The sequence below is a fragment of the Lathyrus oleraceus genome, chromosome 1 (assembly GCF_024323335.1).
Source record: "Lathyrus oleraceus cultivar Zhongwan6 chromosome 1, CAAS_Psat_ZW6_1.0, whole genome shotgun sequence".
Lineage (NCBI taxonomy): Eukaryota > Viridiplantae > Streptophyta > Magnoliopsida > Fabales > Fabaceae > Lathyrus > Lathyrus oleraceus.
Window position 1 is genome coordinate 380,128,967 of NC_066579.1, and position 12,326 is coordinate 380,141,292.

Here is a 12,326-nt window from a genome sequence, read left to right on the forward strand (position 1 = left end):
ACTTTTTGGAAAAGATCAGAATTTAATTAACTCTAAAACTTGCTCTCGCCCTGATCTAGAATTAATGTCCAATTTACACTGTCCAGTTAAAACCTCAAACTCTCGCTCTATTGATTTTAACTTCTTTATGTCTTTTACTTTCGTAAAAACCTTTGTTATTAAACCTGTAAATTGAGACCGTAAAAAGAGTGATTTTAATTTTAAATTTAATTAAACTGACTTGGTTTTGATTCCTTATTCCGCTTACTTTACATACCGATATCTAAGCGAATTAGCTAGACATGCTAAACAAACTTAAATACTTATCATGCATAAACAGACTCATCCCAGGCAAATAATATAAATAAATAATAAAACAAAGCATTAAATAATAATTAAAGAACCTGAATGAGTTAAACAGTAGTCTTGAACACTCCACCACAAGCCGGTAGGATTTGTTCTTGGATTCTTCAATTAAACAACAAATTAAAACGAAGGAAATAAAAACTAGATTCTAACGTAAGGTTAGATCCGGTAAAAAGGTACACAATAGTTTCCGGTGTAGAAACTATTGTGCGAAAAGAATTAACTAAATGCTAAAAAGGAAAATAGAAATTGCAAGGGAAATAGTGTAGAACTCGTAAAAATAATAAAGAAATAATGCCTAAGCTGCTGGAAAAGAAAATGCAAAAGCGAAAACGGGAAGGAAAAAATTGGAAAAAGCCTGGAACCCTTTTAGGTTTGGAAAGTGGCTATTTATATTGGTGCCTTGAGTAACTGCCTCCGCTTCAAAGGTCTTCAACGTGCATAAAAGTTGGGCGTGGATATAGGGCTCAACTCTCCCTCAACGTCTCTGAAGCGTTCCTTGCGCCAAAAATGTAGGGGAATGGTGTGACGTTCGTCACACCATGTGTGACGTCTGTCACAGGAGTGTGCAAGGCGTGACGCTCGTCACGGCCTCTGTGACGTCCATCACAGGCACAGCACCTGTGTTTTGTGCTTTGGGCTGGGCTTTGATATTTGGTTCATTTTCTCTCCTTTTTGCACCTCCTTTTCTTCCATTTTTACTTGTGCTTCAAATAAACCACCTGAGACAAATAGGAAGAAAATACCGCGTAATATCTAATAAAATGAAGTGAACTGAAATAAATAATAATATAATTTAATTGAATTAAGTCCTAAAATATGATATAATTTCATGTTATCAAACTCCCCCATACTTAGATCTTTGCTTGTCCTCAAGCAAAATACAATATAGAACTTGTTAAGATTTTTAGCCAGATGAAATTTCAAAACACACGTCAATTCGTATTAGGTTGCATGTAAACTTTGTTTAGAGGTAACTTGAGTTAAATCTTGACATCAACAACCACCGTCACAACCTAGATAACCCCACCTTATGCAAATCAGTTCAAGTACACTATGATAGTTATCCTAGTTCCTTCACTCTTATTTCACCCGTTTTCATTCTAGCGAAATCACATTAAGCCCTTTATCTTTTCGCGCACATAGTGGAGTAACCGATTAGTGATTCTGATCCCCTTTTAGCTAGAAGTTCTGGTACATAAGTCGGATAACTTCATTATTCAGTCCATTGCAAATTGCGGGGGATCGGACCATAGTCCGCCCTACCAAGTTCAGTACCAGAAACCTGCTGAACCAACTCATAATGGATCTTTCATCTTATGCTTTTGTATGATTGTAACCTTTAGATCAAATGATCTGGTAAGGATCACCCAACTTAATTAGTGCATTTTCTGATATATATATTTTTTATGTTACTTTGGGAATCATTCACTTATATTCATCGGCTCTCCACGTAGTTTGCTATTAAGATGGTGTTGACTTCTCGTATAAACTACTCGAGGTTACTATAAAACTAAAAGTTCAAGGGATTGGTATAATAGGTACTTATCCTGATCTAACGTGTTGAGGTTCGTTTAGAGTGTTTGGCGACAGTAGTCTTTGTCTTAATTCGTCTCAAGTTCGATAAAATGAGCAACCTTTATACTTATTGGGTGTTGAATTTTTGTTGTGGCTCATGAAAATTTGAGGGAATAGATAATAGAAATTTTTCACACTTGGGACTTAACTTAAAATAAATCTATATTATAATAATATATATTTTTTTTATATATAAGAAAGGGAAATAACAATGAAAAGGGAAAGATAACATACTTGAAAAAGAAAAAGGAGGATAGAAAGAACAAGGTTTCCCCCCCCATACTTAAATTAAACATAGTCCTCAATGTTTGAAGGGAAGGAAATACAATAGGGAAAGGAAAAAGAAACTACAACTAATTATGCCTTCCGCCTCGTGTTCTTGGGCCAGGTGATCGTTGACGTATGTCTAAGTTGTCAAATCTGCTGAACAACTCAGTAAACCGCTGGTCGGTTATGGCATTCCTAGCATCCTGTTGTTGTTGCATTTGACGCATCATTTGCATCATTTCGACATTCTGTGCTTGCATACCATCAATAGCATCCATGATGTCGTCTTTGGTTGCAGGCCTTCTTCGTCGACGACGTGAGGATGGGCCAGTTGCATTATCGGAAGGGTTGAGCGGGACTGATTGTTGTGCAGGAGGTTGGTCACCTTGCTCCATTTCTTCAAACTCGTCTGTGGGCGGGTTTGCTTGTGAAGGCTCGGTGGCTTCGGGAGCATTTAGATCATAGAGGAGGCGGTTGCGGTTTGTGACATCGGTCAGGGCCATGTTGGGTAGGACAACGCTTGGGATGGTCTGGTTGTTCACCATAAGATAATATCCTCCTCCTACTCTATTCTTAATCATGCGGCTGGATCGACAGTAGTTGATGTCCATAAATAGGGGAGGTAGAGATTCTAAGGTTTGGAGTCGGTCCCCTATGTTTAAGCCAAGTGCAATGGTGGTGATTAATCCACCAATTACAAAGGGTTGGCGGCCTCTAGCACATAAGGTGCGGATATGATGAAATAGAAAAGAGGCAGCGTTTACCTTAGCAGTCGGTTCGAAGACGCATTCGAGGAAGAATAGTTCTTTTGCGTTGACCTTACTGTTGTTTGGTCTTCCAAAAACTGTGTTTTGTAGGATCCAGAGAAAATATCGGATGGTTGGGTTATGTATGTGGGAAAGAAGGAGTTCTTCCCAGTTGTAGGCATCTAGACCGGATATTTTCTTAAAAAGGGTGGAAACGGCAACTGTGCTCCAGTTTATTTCGGGAGGGATTCTGGGGTAGACTTGACCTTCTGTGGGAAATTGTAGCATGGTACTAAATTGGTTTTGGGTTAAGGAGTACTCGGTGTTGAACATTCGGAAGGTTGCGGTGCCGGTTAAAAATTCGTCTACACCGGCGGAAGTGGTGTATGCGTATGAACTTAAGAATTCTAAGGTTAGGGAGGGGTATGTGGGTTGGTTATGGGTGCATAGAAAGGTTAAGTCGGCTTGACGGAGCATCCATTCGATACCTTGGAGTAATCCTAATTGGTGTAAACAAGTAAAATCAGGGTACCTGGTGGAGACGACGCCTCGCTGTTGGAAACGCTCGAATTGCTCCCTTTGATAATTTTCATCATTGGATCGGAAGATGATATTTCCAAAATTCTGATTTCCCGCCATAGTGATGAATGAATTTGAAAGAGTAATTTGGAAAGAAAAGAAATGTATTTGATAGGAGAGAATGGTTTGTGTTGAATGAAGGGAGGTTTTGATGGGTATTTATAGGAAAAGAATTTGGAAGTTGGAAAAAAGAGTGGTTGAAAAGTAAATAGATGTGGGTAAATGTGAATAAATGGGGAAGATTGAAGGTGTAACGTTCGTCTCCAACGGCTATGCAACGTTCACCTAGTCAAAAAGGTGTTACGCTCGTCACAGGGGTGTGACGATCGTAACAGGCACTTGGCGTGCCGTCCGTCATAGATTGTGTGACGCTCGTCACACTTTCTGTTTGGCAAGGCTTCAGTAGCGTTCTACAGAATTACTCTGGTAATGTATTTATTTTTATTATTTTGTTTTGCTTTTAGATTATTTTATTTTGCTAATTAATTTATCTTGCATGCTATTCTACTTTGCATAATAGTGCATGAATAATTCAATAAGTTATAGGTAGCAACAGTAGAGAATATAATAGCTATTGCATAATAAAATTAAATAAATAGCTTCAATAAAATGATCATAATGTAATATTGGAAAGAAAGACAAAAGAAATGCGAAAAGGAAACAAATGCGAACATGAATTCAAATAACATTAGTGAATAATCTAACTTAAAACTAAATAACTAAGAAAATAATTTCTATCCATCTGCACGATCTCTGGCCGGAGGAGCAAAAGAGGTAACACGGTGTATCAACTCGTGAAACTGATTTGTCATACTGCTCATGTATCCTAGAACTTCGTGTCTCATTTCAGTAAACTCTTCTCTGAGGGCGTCTTGTTCTGACATCAAGGCATCAATGGCGGTGTTATAATCAGTTCCGGGCATATGATGTCGGAGGTCGGGTATTGCTGATTCTTCGGTCTGAACAGGCTAAGGAGGAGGGTCAATATCATAATAGCCGGATGGTGTCCGAGGGTCGGATTCGGCATAAGGGATCTGGTCATCACAAATCTCATAGTCCTGGATGGATTCAGTGGATCTAGCAGGAGTGGGGGTTTCGTTCAGATTGTAGAGCCAGTTGTTGCGGTTATGAACACTAGTCCTAGGATCGGGTAAGGTAAATAGGCAAAGAACCTGGTTATTAATAATAAGCTCAAACTCATCAGATCCTAGGTTTGCTATAAACAAGGTGTTGAAGAGGAAGGGTATACTCATAATGGTAATGCCACAAAAAGGGCTTAGGTCGAGAATCGACTGACGTAACCCGATAGCGTTACCAATCATGGTTATCAGACCGCCTATTCTAATAGGTGCTCGCTCATCTTGGATAAGGTGGTCTAAATTTGCTAGCATAAAGGTGGCACCGTTTACTGGACGGTTCTGAGAAGCACAGAATATGATGAAAAGTTCATCACGTGAAACTGAAGTGCTGTTTGGCTTCTCTCCAAATAAGGTGTGGGTCAGGATCTTATGGAAATAGCGGAAAGCCGGATTATGTATGTTTCCAGAGAGAAACTCATGTTCCTCGGGCTCATCATTTCCAGTCAAACTACCCCAAAAGTGTTCAAGTTCTCTATACTCAAAAAGTTCTTCCTGGCTTACTGTGAATGTGTCAAAGGAGGTAGGAAAACCCAATAGGTTGGTAAAGTCTCTTATATTAAATTGGTACTCCATGTTGAACATTCTGAACTGGATAAAACCTCTGCTAATTCCTTTTCCATGGCTGGGTAGATAGATTAATGAGCTAAGGAATTCTAGTGTTAGTCTCCGGTAGGTGGCGAAATGTCTTAGGATAGGGGATGTCTCCCATCCTATCTGATTCAGCAAATACAAGACACTTTCTCTTAGTCCAAGGGCAGTCATAGCCCAATCATCAGCATATAAACTAGGTAGCATCTCTCTAGTGGCTAGTTCGTCAAACTTTTGTTTCTGAGCCATCCCTCTGAATTTGATACCCATACGATCAATATGTCCCATCTGGTTAGTATTAGCTAGAGAAAAGAAAAACATGAGTTTTAGTTAGGATTTGGCCAAATGCCGAAAGAAGAGAAAAGTTTAAAATAAATTAAGAATGAATACTAAACAGAAATTAAAAGAATAATTAAGGAAGAAATAGAAAAATAATGATAATAATGTAAGGAAATAATAAAATGATTGTGGGTTGTCTCCCACTAAGCGCTTTGTTTAAATGTCGCAAGCTCGACAAAGAAACTGTTAAATACAATCTATTAATCCTGGAGGCATTTCGTCTAAGTGTAGGATTTGCGAATCTTCGTTGGTTTCCGCATAGTGATAGTGTTTTAGACGTTGCCCGTTTACGGTGAACGGTTCTGTGGATTTTCCTTTAATTTCTATCGCTCCACTGGGAAAAATGTTAGTGATATGAAAAGGACCTGACCATCTGGATCGTAGTTTTCCCGGGAATAACTTTAGTCTAGAGTTAAATAAAAGGATTGCGTCGCCTTGCTTGAAGATTTTCCTTGATATACGCTTGTCATGCCATTGTTTTGTTCTTTCTTTGTAGATTCTGGCATTTTCATAGGCGTCTCTTCTGAGTTCCTCTAATTCGTTTATGTCAAGGATTCTCTTATCGCCGGCGGCCTTATAGTTTAAATTCAGATTTCTAATAGCCCAATAGGCTTTATGTTCTAATTCTACCGGGAGGTGACAGGATTTTCCATAAATGAGCTTAAATGGGGTCGTCCCTATGGGAGTTTTATAAGCAGTTCGGTATGCCCACAAAGCTTCTGGTAATTTCAATGACCAGTCTTTCCTTGAAGTGGCGACTGTTTTTTCTAGTATTTGCTTGATTTCTCTGTTAGATACTTCCACTTGTCCACTGGTCTGAGGGTGGTAAGGTGTCGCTATCCTATGTCTCACGCCATATTTAAACAATAGTTTTTCGAGTACCTTGGATATAAAGTGCGATCCACCATCACTGACTACTATTCTTGGGATGCCAAATCTCGGAAATATTACATTCTTAAAGAGTCTAGTTACTACTCGGGTGTCATTTGTTGGAGAAGCTATAGCTTCGATCCATTTTGATACGTAGTCAACTGCTACGAGTATGTATTTATTACCGAAAGAGGATGGAAAAGGTCCCATGAAGTCTATTCCCCACACGTCGAAAATCTCTACTTCCAAAATACCTTTTTGTGGCATCTCGTCACGTCTAGATATGTTTCCTGTGCGTTGACATCTGTCACATTCCTTAATAGCCGCATGTACGTCCTTCCATATAGTTGGCCAATAAAAGCCGGCTTGTAGGATTTTAGAGCAGGTCTTGGATGTACTTGTGTGTCCACCATAAGGAGCGGAGTGGCAGTGTTGGATTATATTTTCTACCTCTTCTTCGGGTATACATCGACGGAAAATACCATCGGGGCCTCTTTTGAAAAGTAAGGGATCATCCCAGTAATAGTGTTTTATGTCGTAGAAGAATCGTTTCTTCTGCTGGTAAGATAAAGTAGGTGGAACTATTCCGGCAGCTAAATAATTGACGAGACCAGCGTACCATGGTGTGACAGATATAGCTAAGGTGGTTTCTACTTGTTTGTCGGAGTTATTCTCTTCCAAAGTAGCTATAAGTTTATCGTACGAGAAATCATCATTAATTGATGTCCTTTCCGGTTCAAGGTTCTCAAGTCTAGAGAGGTGGTCTGCTACTACGTTTTCAGTTCCTTTCTTGTCTTTGATTTCTAAATCGAACTCTTGTAGCAACAAGATCCATCTTAGGAGTCTAGGTTTAGCATCCTTTTTTGTTAAGAGGTACTTGATAGCAGCGTGATCAGTGTAAACTGTTATTTTGGCTCTGACCAAGTAAGAACGAAATTTATCTAGCGCAAATACAACTGCTAGGAGTTCTTTCTCGGTAGTGGCGTAATTCATCTGCGCTTCATCTAGGGTTCTACTTGCGTAATATATAACGTGAAGCTTTTTATCCTTTCGTTGTCCTAAAACAGCACCTACAGCATAATCGCTGGCATCACACATTATTTCGAATGGTTCATTCCAGTCGGGTGTCTGCATTATGGGTGCGGAGATCAATGCTTGCTTAAGCGTTTGAAATGCTTCTAAACAGTTATCGTCGAATATGAATTCAGCATCTTTCATCAATAGTCCGGTTAAAGGTTTAGTTATTTTAGAGAAGTCTTTGATGAATCGTCGGTAAAAACCGACGTGTCCTAAGAAGCTTCGTACTTATCTCACGGTTCTTGGGGGTTGAAGGTTTTCGATTACCTCTATTTTGGCTTTGTCTACTTCAATTCCTCTGTTCGAGATGATGTGTCCTAAAATAATTCCTTCTTGTACCATAAAGTGGCACTTCTCCCAGTTAAGTACTAAGTTTACTTTTACACATCGCTCTAGAACTTTTTCTAGGTTTTCAAGGCATTCTTCAAAACTTTGTCCGCATACGGAAAAGTCATCCATAAATACTTCCATGATGTTTTCGAGAAAGTCGGCGAAAATTGCCATCATGCATCTTTGAAAAGTTGCAGGGGCATTACACAGGCCAAACGACATTCATCTATAAGCGAAGGTACCAAAAGGGCACGTGAACGTTGTCTTTTCTTGGTCATCAGGGTGAATTGGTATTTGAAAGAAGCCTGAATAACCGTCTAGATAACAGAAATGTGAATGTTTTGCTAATCGTTCTAACATCTGGTCAATGAACGGTAAAGGGAAATGATCTTTTCGGGTTGCTTTGTTTAGTTTCCTATAGTCAATGCACATTCTCCATCCCGATTCGATCCGTTTGGTTATAGTTTCCCCTTTTTCGTTTTCGATAACGGTTATGCCTCCTTTCTTTGGTACTACGTGTACAGGACTAACCCATTTGCTATCAGATATAGGATATATAATACCTGCTTCTAATAACTTGGTTATTTCCTTCTTCACTACCTCACTTAGGATCGGATTTAGTCTCCTCTGGTGTTCCCTAGAGGTTTTACAGTCTTCTTCTAGCATGATGCGATGCATACAAATAGAAGGACTTATTCCTTTAAGATCGGTGATGTTGTAACCTAGTGCGGTTGGATACTTTCTTAAAATATGTAGGAGTTTTTCCGTTTCGAGTCTTCCTAGGTCTGCATTAACTATCACAGGTCGTTCAAGTTCTAAGTCTAGGAATTCATATCTCAGATTTTTGGGAAGTGTTTTCAGGTCTAGGGTTGGTTTGTTAAGACACTGCGTAGGGTCCGGTGTTATTGCTAAACATTGGTTAAATTTGTCTTCTACAAGATAGTCGGATGATTTGTCTTCTCCTAACTCTGCTTCTTTTATGCATTCATCGATGATATCCATGAAGTAACATGTATCTTCTATTGCAGGTGCTTTCAAGAATTGGGAAAGAATGAACTCAATTTCTCTTCACCTACTTCGAAGGTGAGTCGTCCTCGTTTTACGTCTATGATTGCACCGGCAGTTGCTAAGAACGGTCTTCCCAGTATAATGGGTGTAATATCATCTTCTCTAATGTCCATAATTGTAAAATCAGTTGGAATGTAGAATTGACCTATGCGTACGGGAACGTTTTCAAGAATTCCTACAGGATATTTGATGGAACGATCTGCTAGTTGCACAGACATTTTGGTTGGTCTTAATTCTCCCATTTCCAGTTTCTTACATATGGATAAAGGCATAACACTAATTCCGGCTCCTAAATCGCATAAGGCTTTGTCGATGACAAATTTTCCTATGTGACAGGGTATAGAGAAACTACCCGGATCCTTGAGTTTAGGAGGCATGTTTTGGATTATAGCGCTACATTCGGCAGGGAGTGTAACGGTTTCGCTATCTTCAAGTTTCCTTTTATTAGAAAGAATTTCTTTTAAGAATTTGGCATATGAGGGCATCTGCGTAATCGCTTCGGTGAACGGGATTGTAACGTTTAATTGTTTAAGGAGATCAACAAATTTTTTAAATTGGCCCGCATCTTTGGTCTTAATAAGCCTTTGAGGGTAAGGGATCGGCGGTTTGTAAGGTGGTGGAGGTACATAAGGTTCCTTCTTTTCTATGGTTTCCTTATTACTCTCTTCCTTCTCCTTAGGTCTATTTTCTTCCTCAGCTGACTTATGAGAATTTTGGTTTTCCATCCTTGGATCAGACGGTCCTTCCACTTCCGTTCCACTTCTTAATATGATTGCATGAGCGTGGCTTCTTGGGTTAGGTTGGGGCTGTCCAGGAAATGTACCAGTTGGGGCAGCAGTAGGCGCTTGTTGTTGAGCTACTTGTGATATTTGTGTTTCCAGCATTTTGTTATGGGTAGCCAGGGCATCTACTTTACTTGCTAGTTGTTTAATTTGTTCTCCAGTGTGTACATTCTGGTTTAAGAAATCTTTATTGGTTTGTTGTTGGGAAGCTATAAAGTTCTCCATCATGATTTCCAAGTTGGATTTCCTAGGGGCGTTATTGTTAGGCATGGATGGGTTCGGTTTCTGATATCCTGGAGGTATAACTGGGGCTTGATTTGGAGATTGTCCGGGTGCGTATAAAGCGTTATTACTCTTATATGAAAAGTTTGGATGGTTCTTCCAATTTGAGTTATAGGTATGCGAGTAGGGGCTTCCTTGAGCATAGTTTACTTGCTCTGCTTGGATTCCTGTTAAGAGTTGACAATCCGTAGGAGTGTGACCTTGGATTCCACAGACCTCGCAATTCTGAGTTATAGCAACCACGGCGGCTGAAGGTGATACATTTAAACTTTCAATTTTCTGGACCAGAGCATCCACTTTTGCATTAACATGATCAAGGTTACTTATCTCGTACATGCCAGTTTTCGTTTGAGGTTTTTCCACCATTGTTCGTTCGGTTCCCCACTGATAGTGGTTTTGGGCCATGCTCTCGATAAGCTGGTAAGCATCAGCATAAGGTTTGTTCATTAGTGCACCACCTGCAGCGGCGTCTATTGTTAACCTTGTGTTGTACAAGAGACCATTATAAAATGTGTGAATTACTAACCAGTCTTCCAAACCATGGTGTGGGCAAAGTCTCATCATGTCTTTGTATCTTTCCCATGCTTCGAAAAGAGACTCGTTGTCTTTCTGTTTAAATCCATTTATCTGGGCTCTTAACATAGCTGTTTTGCTTGGCGGAAAATATCGGGCAAGAAAAACTTTCTTCAACTCGTTCCATGTGGTGACAGAGTTGGAAGGGAGAGACTGAAGCCATCTTCTAGCGCTATCTCTTAATGAGAAAGGAAAAAGACGAAGTCGAATTGCCTCTGAAGTGACACCATTAGCTTTAACAGTATCAGCGTATTGGACAAATACGGATAAATGAAGGTTTGGATCCTCTGTAGGATTTCCAGAGAATTGGTTCTGTTGCACTGCCTGCAACAACGAAGGTTTAAGTTCGAAATTGTTTGCTTCGATTGCGGGTGGAGCAATACTTGAATGCGGCTCATCTTGTGATGGAGCGGCGTAATCTCTAAGAGCACGAGCTGGTTCTGCCATCTCGGGTATCGAAGGAAAAATGTTTTTGAAATCAGGAAGTTCTACAGGAGGGAGATTGTTTGCAGCACGATATTCCCGAATTCGTCGTAAGACTCGGAGATATAGTTCAATATCGTTGATTCGTAAGTAGAATGGCTCGCCTTGTGAACGAGTATGTGGCATACAAATCGACGATAGAAAGAATAGAAAGAAAAGAAAAAAAAACCTTAGTCTCTACAGCGTAACAGAAGAGTTACGATATCGATTAAATAAAAGTCCCCGGCAACGGCGCCAAAAACTTGATCGCTCGACTATGTGAGTCGAGAATATGGTACAAACTGCAAGTGCACAGTTCTATCGCGTAGTTTTAAAAGATATCGATCCCACAGGGACTTATGAATCGATATACCGTTATCTAAGGTTACTTCGTAAAGCTAAGGTGAATAATGTTTCTATGTTGGGGGAAAAAGCTAAAAACTGAACTAAGATCTAGATTAAATATTAATAAAGCGGATATCGGTATGTAGTTCGTCGTAATTAGGGAATCAATTCTTTGTCGGTTTCTTGGTTTTAAAATAAATCTTTTCAGTTGACTTTATTGATTAAAAGTTTTATCTCAAACTCTCGCTCTGTTGAATAAACCATGATTTTATGTTAATGTAGCTGTCACTTATAATTAAGTCAAAAACCATTTTTTGAAAGCAATAAAGTCCGTAGAAACTCTTTTTAAGAAAACACTGACCGTTTAAACACCCTTATCTCAAACTCTCGCTCTGTTGACTTAGGTTATATAATTAAATTCAAATGCTTAACTCTCGTCCTCACATTCAATCTTTAAAAATACTTTTTGGAAAAGATCAGAATTTAATTAACTCTAAAACTTGCTCTCGCCCTGATCTAGAATTAATGTCCAATTTACACTGTCCAGTTAAAACCTCAAACTCTCGCTCTATTGATTTTAACTTCTTTATGTCTTTTACTTTCGTAAAAACCTTTGTTATTAAACCTGTAAATTGAGACCGTAAAAAGAGTGATTTTAATTTTAAATTTAATTAAACTGACTTGGTTTTGATTCCTTATTCCGCTTACTTTACATACCGATATCTAAGCGAATTAGCTAGACATGCTAAACAAACTTAAATATTTATCATGCATAAACAGACTCATCCCGGGCAAATAATATAAATAAATAATAAAACAAAGCATTAAATAATAATTAAAGAACCTGAATGAGTTAAACAGTAGTCTTGAACACTCCACCACAAGCCGGTAGGATTTGTTCTTGGATTCTTCAATTAAACAACAAATTAAAACGAAGGAAATAAAAACTAGATTCT

General features: G+C 39.0%; 1 non-coding gene across 1 annotated transcript; it reads left to right on the top strand.

Annotated features, from left to right (window-relative positions):
* The first annotated feature begins 10,525 nt into the window (after positions 1-10,525).
* LOC127116198 (small nucleolar RNA R71) lies at positions 10,526-10,632 on the top strand. Its single transcript, XR_007801170.1, has one exon. It is a non-coding gene; the product is annotated as a small nucleolar RNA R71 (small nucleolar RNA).
* The last annotated feature ends 1,694 nt before the right edge of the window (positions 10,633-12,326 follow it).